Below are 9,983 nucleotides of genomic sequence, written 5' to 3'. Positions count from 1 at the left end.
AATATGCACTTCCGTTGCGCATGATCTTTTTTTTATACTCCAGCAAGGTTGAGCACTCCTTTGTGGAAACCATTCCGACTGGTCAGCTTAAATGCTGCACCTTTATACTCCACATCTGTAGTTCACCTAAGGACCTTAAATACAGGTTCGCACTGTTATTTAGCAGGGCAGCTGGTAAAATCGATGGTTCCTCGCTCATCGTTGTCGGCGACTTCAGAGCCCCCGAACGGGGCGTGGGTTTACGCGCGAACGACGCGCAAGGGAGATGACCTGTAGCAGGCGGCAGCTAATCACGAGCTCACGCTGCTCACGGACCCGGCATTCCCTACCAGGATCGGCAACTCATGTTCGAGGGACACCCCTAGACCTTTGCCAAGAACGTCGGGGCTGTGTCTTGGTTAAACCTGAACGAGGATTCAGGCAGTGACCACAACTTAGTCGTGACTCGCATCAATGTGGAGAGCAAACCGCTTAGGCAATTGACCATCACGGACCGGAATCAGTTTCGCAAGATCTGAAAGGAGCAGGCGCAGATCCAGGACTCGTTTATCGACCTGGAGCTTTGGGTGATTCAGCTCAAAGAAGACGTCAAATCGGCGACAAAGAAGGTCCAGGTGGACATAGAGATCTACAGAATGGATGGGCGCCTCGCACACCTTCTGGAGGACAAAAAGGTGCTTCTCGAGAGGTAGTATGGGCAGCGACTCAACCGGAGGCTCCGCAAGAAGATTTCGGAGCTGAAGCGAACCATCGAAGACCACTGCCAATCCCTCGCCAGGCAGCAATGGCACTAGATGTGGAACTCAGTCGACGGCCAAATGCGAGCCGGCGGCAAGTGGGATCTACTCAAGCAACCGCTGAACGAGTCCAACTCCAAATGCAATCAGAGTCAGGCTATTAGAAGAGTACTCCTCGAGGCCAGGCAGTCCGAGACAGAAGACGCCGTCTTGGAAGCGCTGGTAAACAAGTACTTGCCTATCGGTAACTCGGCCCGGCGGATTACCCGTCCTATAGGGGGATCCCCTGCCTGCAGCTCGGCGAGCCTTTCAACGTCATCGAGGTCAGAAAAGTTCTCCAGAACCTCAACGTCCGATCGGCCCTGGGCCCCAATGGTATCTCCAGTAGGGCGCTTCAAAACCTGGAAGACGGCTCCATCGAATCTCTCACTGAAGAAATCAACCGCGTCTGGGACAGGGCTTCGTCCCAGAGTCCTGGAAGACGGCTTCGGTCGTCCTGATCCCCAAGCCGGGTCGGCGTCCGGGGCTGGCTAACCTCAGATCCTCTCTCTCACGTAATGCGTAGATAAGGTGGCAAGTACGTTATACCCAACCGTATCTCGAGGCACATCGAGGGGAACTATCTCTTTCCCTATAACATGATCGGTTTTCGCCCGCCCCTGTCTACGCAGGACGCGATGAGAAAGGTTTTATTGAAATGTACACCAATGGAGTGTAAATGCATGGGCCTCTCTATTTAAAGAAAAGCAATGGGGCGATTCGACGTCACAGTACAATGACAAGCGTTCTACGAATTCCTTCGGCTAAATCATGTTGGGCCTTGCAGAACGACTGGAAGTTCTCATCGTCAAATACGTTGAATCTCAAGGCACGGCGTGCTCCATCTTTTGAAACCCAGCACAGCGGCATGTCACGGTGGGAAAGGCGAAGCAAGTTTGAGTGACGAATGCCTCGCGTCGCTTCTATCGTCCATGGACAGCTAGAAGAAACGCACATTCATTCTCTATAAGTAAATGGCTGCTATGTAAGGCTGCCAACTGCCCAAGTGCGTCAAGGCGCCGACTTGCATTAGGGGAATTTCCGAGGATATTATATTTCGCTTTCTAGAAACGCGTCCACTCCCTAATTTTACAGCATCGGGGTTCTGCATTAGAGAGATGGTTCCGAAACCAACCACGACTTGAAAATAGAGTTCCTATACAATGTCATTCCTGCATTGCAGAAACCCAGCAAATGTGGCTGGTTAGCGCGGGCCGCCTTTCCTTCAAATGGGCTCAAGGGTGCTACGATGACAAAAGAACAAAAAACCAAAATTGCCCTGACGAAGACAATTTTACTATCGAAACTGGTGGCATAAAAAAATTTAGGTGTTCTTTTACGACAAGTCGTCCAATGTGCTATCGTTTATCTTATATGCGTATACATACACACATGCATGCTTAAATGTTCTTCTTTTCTACAATAAATATTTTTGTAGAAAGGCTATAAGTGCAGCGAACGTGGCGTTTTTGTACAAGTGTTCCCAGGCGAGGTGAACTTAGTTGACCGCTAATAACGTGAGGCTCAGAAGACTAACAAACGTTCATGAACCTTTTCATTATTGCCTTTGGGGGGCATTTGCTTAAATGCCGAACTTGTAGGCTGTCACAATTTAATGCAGCCTCGTTTTTTAAAGATCTTGACAGTCTCACCCAATTGGTGATATTTATCATCGCATTTCAGCGTTAGTTCCAAGCAATATTGGAACCGAACGCGACAGGAACGCAGAAAAGGCGCTTCCGCTGTCAGAGCGAAATGCCCCGTAATGACAAGCACTAGGAAGTTCGAAAGTGAACGTCTGGGACACTCGCAGCGCGTGCTGATACGGTGCGCTTTGGTTGGCTAGTGTATGCCGCTTTGTGTTGGGTAAACGTTTGCCGCGGCATGCTATCTTTAAAATTTGCTCCCCCCGCCCCGCACTTCATTACGGGGCGTTGCCGACTGACACCCAGCACGGACAGGCTCAGCCTCGATATTACCTGTATTTGGCCTTCTATTTATATTGTGAATATCTCAAATAACGTGCGACATTTTCGGATTTCTAGAAAGTGTGTATGCCATAAATTGTGACGCCCTGCAAGTTTTTCGCGAAAATTGCCCTCAGGTTATTTATTTATTTATTTACACATACTGCAGCCCCTCGTGGGGCTATAGCAGGACTGTATATTACACTACAATACGAGAAAGAAATAGAATAGGCAACAAATAAAGAAAGTTTAGGTGCAGTGTTGAGGGAGCCCACACAAGAATTCATTTAATGGGAGAGAACGGTTGGTTCCTGGTAGCGAATTCCATGTTTCAATTGTTTTAGGGAAAAGCTATACTTAAAAGTGTTAGTGCGTGCAAAAATGGTGTAATGTTAAGCGGGTGATGTCTCCTACTAGAAGAGATTTTTGCAAAGGTGATATATTCATTACTGGAGAGGCGACAAGATGAGTGAATAATGCCATGAAAAAATTTTAAAGAATTAACGTGTCGCTGTTCGGCGAGAGATGTTAGGTTGAGTGAGAACATGACTGACAATGGTGAGAACTGGTGGTCATAACGTCGGTAGACAAATCTAATGACTTTCCTTTGTATGGCCTCCACTCTGTCTATTTCGTACTGCTTGTAGGGATTCCAAACTATACTACCATACTCAAGTACAGGGCGAACAATAGTTTTACATAACAGTAATTTAGTGTCGCGCGGAGAATTAGAGTACGACGTGAATAACCGCGTTTTTGTAGTGCTTTAGTCGTAATGGAATCAATGTGCTTTGACCAGGACAGGTTAGTGGTGAACGTGAGACCAAGTTATTTATATTCAGAAACGCGTTGAATTAAATTATGATGAAATGCGTAGCTGAAAAGGAACGGGTTAGCTTTATTAGAGAAGGACATAATGACAGTCTTACGGAAGTTAATCTTCATTTGCCATGTTTCACACCATTTAGAAAATTCGAAGAATGATTCACTAAGGCAAACATGCTCAGAGGGAGATGAAATGATGTCATACAATACGTAGTCGTCTGCATACATTCCGATTTTAGATGCTATCTCGCCTGATGAGAAAAGAAAAGTAGAGGACCGAGGACCGAGCCTTGAGGGACGCCTGATGACACATCCACCACCGAGGCATTGATCGAGTTGGAGCTTACGAATTGAGTGCGGTAAGACAAAAAAACTCTCTATCCAGTTCACTAATTGAGGGTTGCTAAGAATGGCATTTAGTTTGGACAGTAGATTTGAGGGAAGTACAGTATCGAAAGCTTTGGAAAAAATCTATGAATATAGCCTCAATTTGAAATCCCTTATCCAGGTTAGAAGCTATGTCATGCGTGAACTCGGCAAGTTGTGTTATGGTGCTAAAACCACGTCTAAATCCATGCTGTACATCAGAGAGAATGTTATTTGATTCAATGAATTCCATAATGTGTTTGCATACTATATGCTCTAGTATTTTGCATGAATATGGTGTTAAAGATATTGGCCTGTAGTTAGAAAAATGCTGCTTACTACCTGACTTATGTAACGGAAGCACCTTAGCCATCTTCCATGATGAAGGCACTGTGCCTAGTATTAGTACTAGTATTAGTACTAGTATAGTACTAGTATAGTACTATACTAGTACTATGTTACTATAGTAATATACTATACTATAAAACAGCAATGAAAAATGTTTCCTAATTACAATTTCCGGAGTGGCCTCAGTAGCGGTAAAGCATTCGCACCTCGTTGTAGAGCTCACATGCGAAGACGATAGGTTTCTCGTGGTGATAGGTTGTCATTAAAAAAATGCGTGGTTTTAAAAAAAGAAATAAAAAGCGCCCAGCACATGTATCCTGGCACAACCTTTATGCGTTGGGAAGGGAGTGATTCTAAGAAAGCTTCCTTGATAATCGTATAGCGTAACAAAGCCGAAAGAATATGATAAGAGCATGAACACACACGTGGCTCCTGTTTACATGTTTACTTCGAGTCCTGGTATTGTGTGCGCTACGCTATTTGCTACGTTACGCTATTTTGTCATGATATTGAAACAAGCCTACATCACATTCCCAGAGGGCACGAGTGCAATCAACAGTGAAAGGTCGAACCGTGCGTCATCGCTGCAGCTGTCTAGAAAAGATGATTGTGTGTTCCTGGAAGAAAACAGCGCAATGTTTCCAAGCAAAAGCACCAGAAGAATACAGAACTTGAGCAGTGCGACAATGGGGTTGCCGAACTAGTCATTCAACTATATGGCATTCTTGTTGTGGCTTTGCTCGAATTAAATCTTATTCATCGATTTGAATCTGTGTTGTATTCGTGAGTGCACAATTACACGCGAAGAGTCCCAAAGTAGTGGACAGTAAGGTAGACGCGTTGGTAGAGATAGCCTGGTATCAAAGTACTCGGCCTCGACCATTGGCGGCAGTGCCTAACAGTTGTAGAAGCAAAGCATGGTGGGCGGATTGTTTCGACTGCATCTTTACCTACAGCGCAAACAAAAGACGCTGCATATGAAAAACAAAATCACCGCCCAATCACTCCCTAAAGATGGCTAACCAGCCAGGCTGAAACGTACGACACCGGTGTTTGTCACTGGGTTCATCCGGACGTTTCAATAAACGACGGCTTCGTAGGCTGCCGCATCCTCGGCACGCGGTTGCTGCTTGCGCTCGGTGGCACGAGCCTGTTCTTGTGCCCGGGCTGCAGCAACAGCACGGCGCAGACGAGCTCGTTCCCGGTTCTGCTCGTGGCGTTTCTAATAGAAAGCTGCCTTTTCCTCAGGAGTACGCATGACATGTGGCGTACCTGCTTTGGAGCCGTAGAGAAACTGCTGCGCGCGCGCGCTCAGCTGCGACGGAGAGCAACCATGTCACTACTGGCGCAGCCTTTCTCTCTCTCTCTCTCTCTCTCTGTCCCTTCGCACATGGGCGTGGGGTTGCGCGGGAGAAGTATTCGGCGTACAGACGACAGACGGATGGCGAATGGACTAGCCATACACAACTTCGCTGTAAAAAAAGGCATCACTACCCGAGCGCTGACTCACGATAAAATTTCAGTCATGAATCAGCACTCGTGTATGCCTTCTTTATTTCAGGTTAAGTGCTTGCTCTTTTCCTGTAGGTGAACATATAGTACACCCAAGGCAAACGTTCTGCCCATGCACAAACACTTAAGAATCGGGATGCAAAGATGGCGAACGTGGCAGCCCGATTGTGGTAGCCCGATTGGTGAAGTCCCGCATGCGACTGCACACGTATATGTAAGATGTGTATTCGGTGCCCACCTTCGCCTGGTTATTTTCGTCCGCTTTAACATTCCCTACGTTATAATTTATCCAGTTTAACGAAAGATAAAAATTATGTCTTCTACACATTTTAGGTAAGAGTGCTTTCCTTTCTCTTGGTTGCGACCAACAAAGGATCGAGTCCATTGGGTCCCCTTATTCTTTTGTGATCAATTTGTAAGAATTTCGCACGAAGTAAGGCATATTTATGGACAGTTCAAATTGCAGCAGTGACTGGCTCACTGAAAGTATGCGTGGGGTTTCATAAATCTCAAACACACTCTAATCGTTTTCGTACCTCGTTCAACCAGTAGAAAGCTCGTCTTGGACGTACATCTGCAGTCTTTGCTCACTTTAGCACCGCTTGGCGTGTGCCACTGCGCCAGCGCCAATATCGCAGGCCCGCAACAGAGCACCGCTTCAGAGTTGAGCACAAAAATGATGCCATTTCAGCGAGCATGTGCTCATGGCGTTTATCTTCGCCGTGTGCAAATAAGCAGGTGGAATGGCAGTGGTAATAGTAACTCAAATACATGATGGATGCATCGGCAGTAAATATTAAAGGTCCCATTTTCGCGGTCTCCATATACACTTCACCGTATCTCTTTTTTGAAACGCAGCAGAGAAGTATTTACGTCATGCAAGAAGCTTTTCTACAGTATGGTGAAAGTTTTCAATGAATCATCAGAATCATGCGAACAATTTTGTACCTAGTGGAGCAATGCAGGCTATATATTCTGGCTTGCGCTTTTAGCCACTCACCTTAACAGCCAGAGCTACAGTTGCTAATGTCGCCATGAGAGACGTATTTACACACATTCAGGGACTGAAACCATGTGCACTGTTGCTTCCATGAGCAGCAACTAAATGCATTCCCTAAAGGTGAACTAATATATACCCATTCTTAAAAGTTAGCGAAGCTTTTATTTTTCACTATCCTACTCAATATATGCCATCTTGTATAACTTGCTACAAGCATGCACATGTGGCTTGTACGGTAAACACTCCTAGAGAAAGTTCATGCCCAAGTGTACGACTTAAAAATGCGGTGATGTGAATTATACACAAATATGAAACACACCTAATTATATACGGACACACAAACTTGCATGAATAGCAGTTTGTCATAAACAGAATGAGTGATATGACGACACGACACTCAGCAATCAGGCTATCCTAATTCATACCCTCAGGTTACGGCGTACTCTGCATCCCTGGACCCTGCACTTGTTATAAACGCGACATGCCACTATGCAATCACGCGTTCAAACAGCTTGACGATTTTGCTCCATCCTGTCATGAGCGATTCCTTCTTTACTGTGAACAAAGGCACAGATGCCAAACAAATTGCGTCATCGTGCTGAGAGATAAGCAGCAGAGGTGAAGGGGCGACGAGAAACAAAGTGCATAGCAACATCTGAAGCTGAGCCGCTTCGATGATGAGGGGCAACCGAAAGAAGCAGAGACAACATTATTCCTTCTTGCATTGTGCGGCGCATTCATTGATAGATGGTAGAAGCAGCGGGTAGGATTTGCGTGTTCTGTAAAGAGAAGCGTGAGAACAATAGACTAAATAGAATCGTTGGAGAAGGTACGCACTCTCAACTTAATTTATTAAATGCAAGGAACTCTTTGTTAAAGAAAAGGAAGAGTTTAACAAGGTACAACGGGTCAGACAAGGATACACAATCTTTCCGATGCTATTCACTGCGTGCTTGGAAGAAGTATTCAATCTATTAAACTGTGAAGGCTTAGGAGTAAGGATCGACGGCGATTACCTTAGCAACCTTCGCTTTGCCGGTGACATTGTTCTATTCAGCAACACTGCAGACGAGTTACCCACAATTGATTGAGGACCTTAACAGGGAAAGTGTAAGAGTGGAGTTGAAGAATAATATGCAGAAGACAAAGGTAATGATGAATAACCGGGCAAGGGAACAAGAGTTCAGGATCGCAAGTCAGCCTTTAGAGTCTGTGAAGGAGTACGTTTACCTAGGGGACCTAATCACAGAGAACCTTGACCATGAGAAGGAAATTCACAGAAGAATGAAAATGGGTTCGATCGCATATGGCATACATCGTGAGCTCCTGACTAGAGGCTTACCGTTATCATTGAAAAGGAAGGTATGCAATGAGCGCATCTTAGCGAAGCTGACATATGGGGCTGAGACTTAGAGACTGACAAAGAAGCTTGAGAACATGTTAAGGACCGCGCAAGGAGCGATGGAACCAAAAATGCTAGGCATAAATTTAGGCGACAGAAAAAGAGCGGTTTGGATCAGAGGGCAAACTGGTATAGACAATAGTCTAATTGAAATTAAGAGAAAAAATGGCGCTGGGCAGGTCATGTAATGCGCAGATTATTAACCATTGGACCATTAGGGTGAGAGAATGGATACCAAGAGAAGAGAAGCGAAGTAGAGGACGGCAGAAGCCTAGGTGGTGCGACGAAATTAGGAAATTTGCAGGTGCTAGTTTGAATCGGTTGGCGCAGGACAGGGGTAATTGGAGTGGACATAAAATAGGCTGCTGCTGCTGCTGCTGATGATGACAAAGCAATAAAATCGGCATTACTAATACAGAGTACCCCGCGATCAACATGAGTCGTTTGGATGTATGCGAAGCAGAAAGTCTATCGTGGCATATACTATGCGATAATTACGTGTTTCAAAAGTATAATGCTTCTCAAAAAGAACAGTTCGCAGCTGATGCATTGCCCAGCATCGACATTTATCAACATGAAAGCACGATACTGGGATTGATACTTCACAACATTTTGTTGCAGTTCGTTAAAGCTTTATGGTTAGTATCTGGCCTGATGTGAGTATTATGGTTTATACTGTTATTTTTCTTCATACAAGGGCGGGATCAAGATAGACGTTCGTACGGGAACTTCTCAACGTGTTTTGTGGAGAATCGTCACAGTTCAAGGAATACTTAAAAAACAGAAGCGACTTGCCTAGTTTGCGCAAAGAAAAGTATTTTGGGTCCCTGCCCTCGAATATTTCTGAAATTATTCGAGGTTGTGGCACCGATCCACCTCGGCGAATTGGGCGCATTGGGCTGTGCCTCACACTTTGCTTTCTATTTCACGCTTGAGAAAAATAAATAAAGGTACATGTGCATCTTACTCACTCCAGCCATCCGTTCACAATTGACATTCGCATTTTTGGAGAAGATTCTTGGTTAAAACATGGACCTCATTGTTATTATCAGCCGCAACTTCCCTGATGCCACTCCAATTATTCCATATGCTTTTGCTATAGTTATTGCGGAATGTGTATGAATTGCACATGAATTTATTGAATTTCCACGAGAACTGGATAGGAAACATGTGGAATTATGGCAGTGCATGCCGGAATTGTTCAGTTGGTGTTTGCAACATATAAATTGGCGCTTCATGTAATTTCTTGCAGGCTTAATGCAAGTGACTAGGTTGAGGACGTTTGCACAGGTTGAATTAAAATGCTATCTTGGGTAGGTAGGTACACGTCGGAAAATACGAGTAATAACGAAAAAAGCGCAACAAGCCGAGACAGACAAAGCGCTGGCTATCAACCGATATGTTATAAAAGAACAATTCTGAACTTTCTACAATAAACTGCGCACTTGTAGGCTTCATAACTCCTGCTCAGCGCCAAAATTTGCATTTCACAAATCATGCCTAACAGGTGTGTCGTTCCTCTCAGACGCGACCATTCCTGCTCGAACGGACAAACTTGCTGGCCACCTACGCCTTCCCGAACGTCGCAATTTCTCGGCCACTGGTGGCGCGGCACTCGCACGTCTCACCCGCGCATGTGGCACGGTAGCATGCAGGCATCGCACGCGCGGCGAATGCTATCGGAAGAGTTCGGCAGCGGAGAGAAAAAATGTCACGCGAATCCATTTGTTCCGCGCGCCTCTCGAGATACGCGTAGACCGCGTGTATCTAGAGGGGCGCGCAACAAA

Source organism: Dermacentor variabilis, chromosome 11, assembly GCF_050947875.1.
Source record: "Dermacentor variabilis isolate Ectoservices chromosome 11, ASM5094787v1, whole genome shotgun sequence".
NCBI classification, from domain to species: domain Eukaryota; kingdom Metazoa; phylum Arthropoda; class Arachnida; order Ixodida; family Ixodidae; genus Dermacentor; species Dermacentor variabilis.
This window is presented reverse-complemented; position numbering follows the sequence as displayed.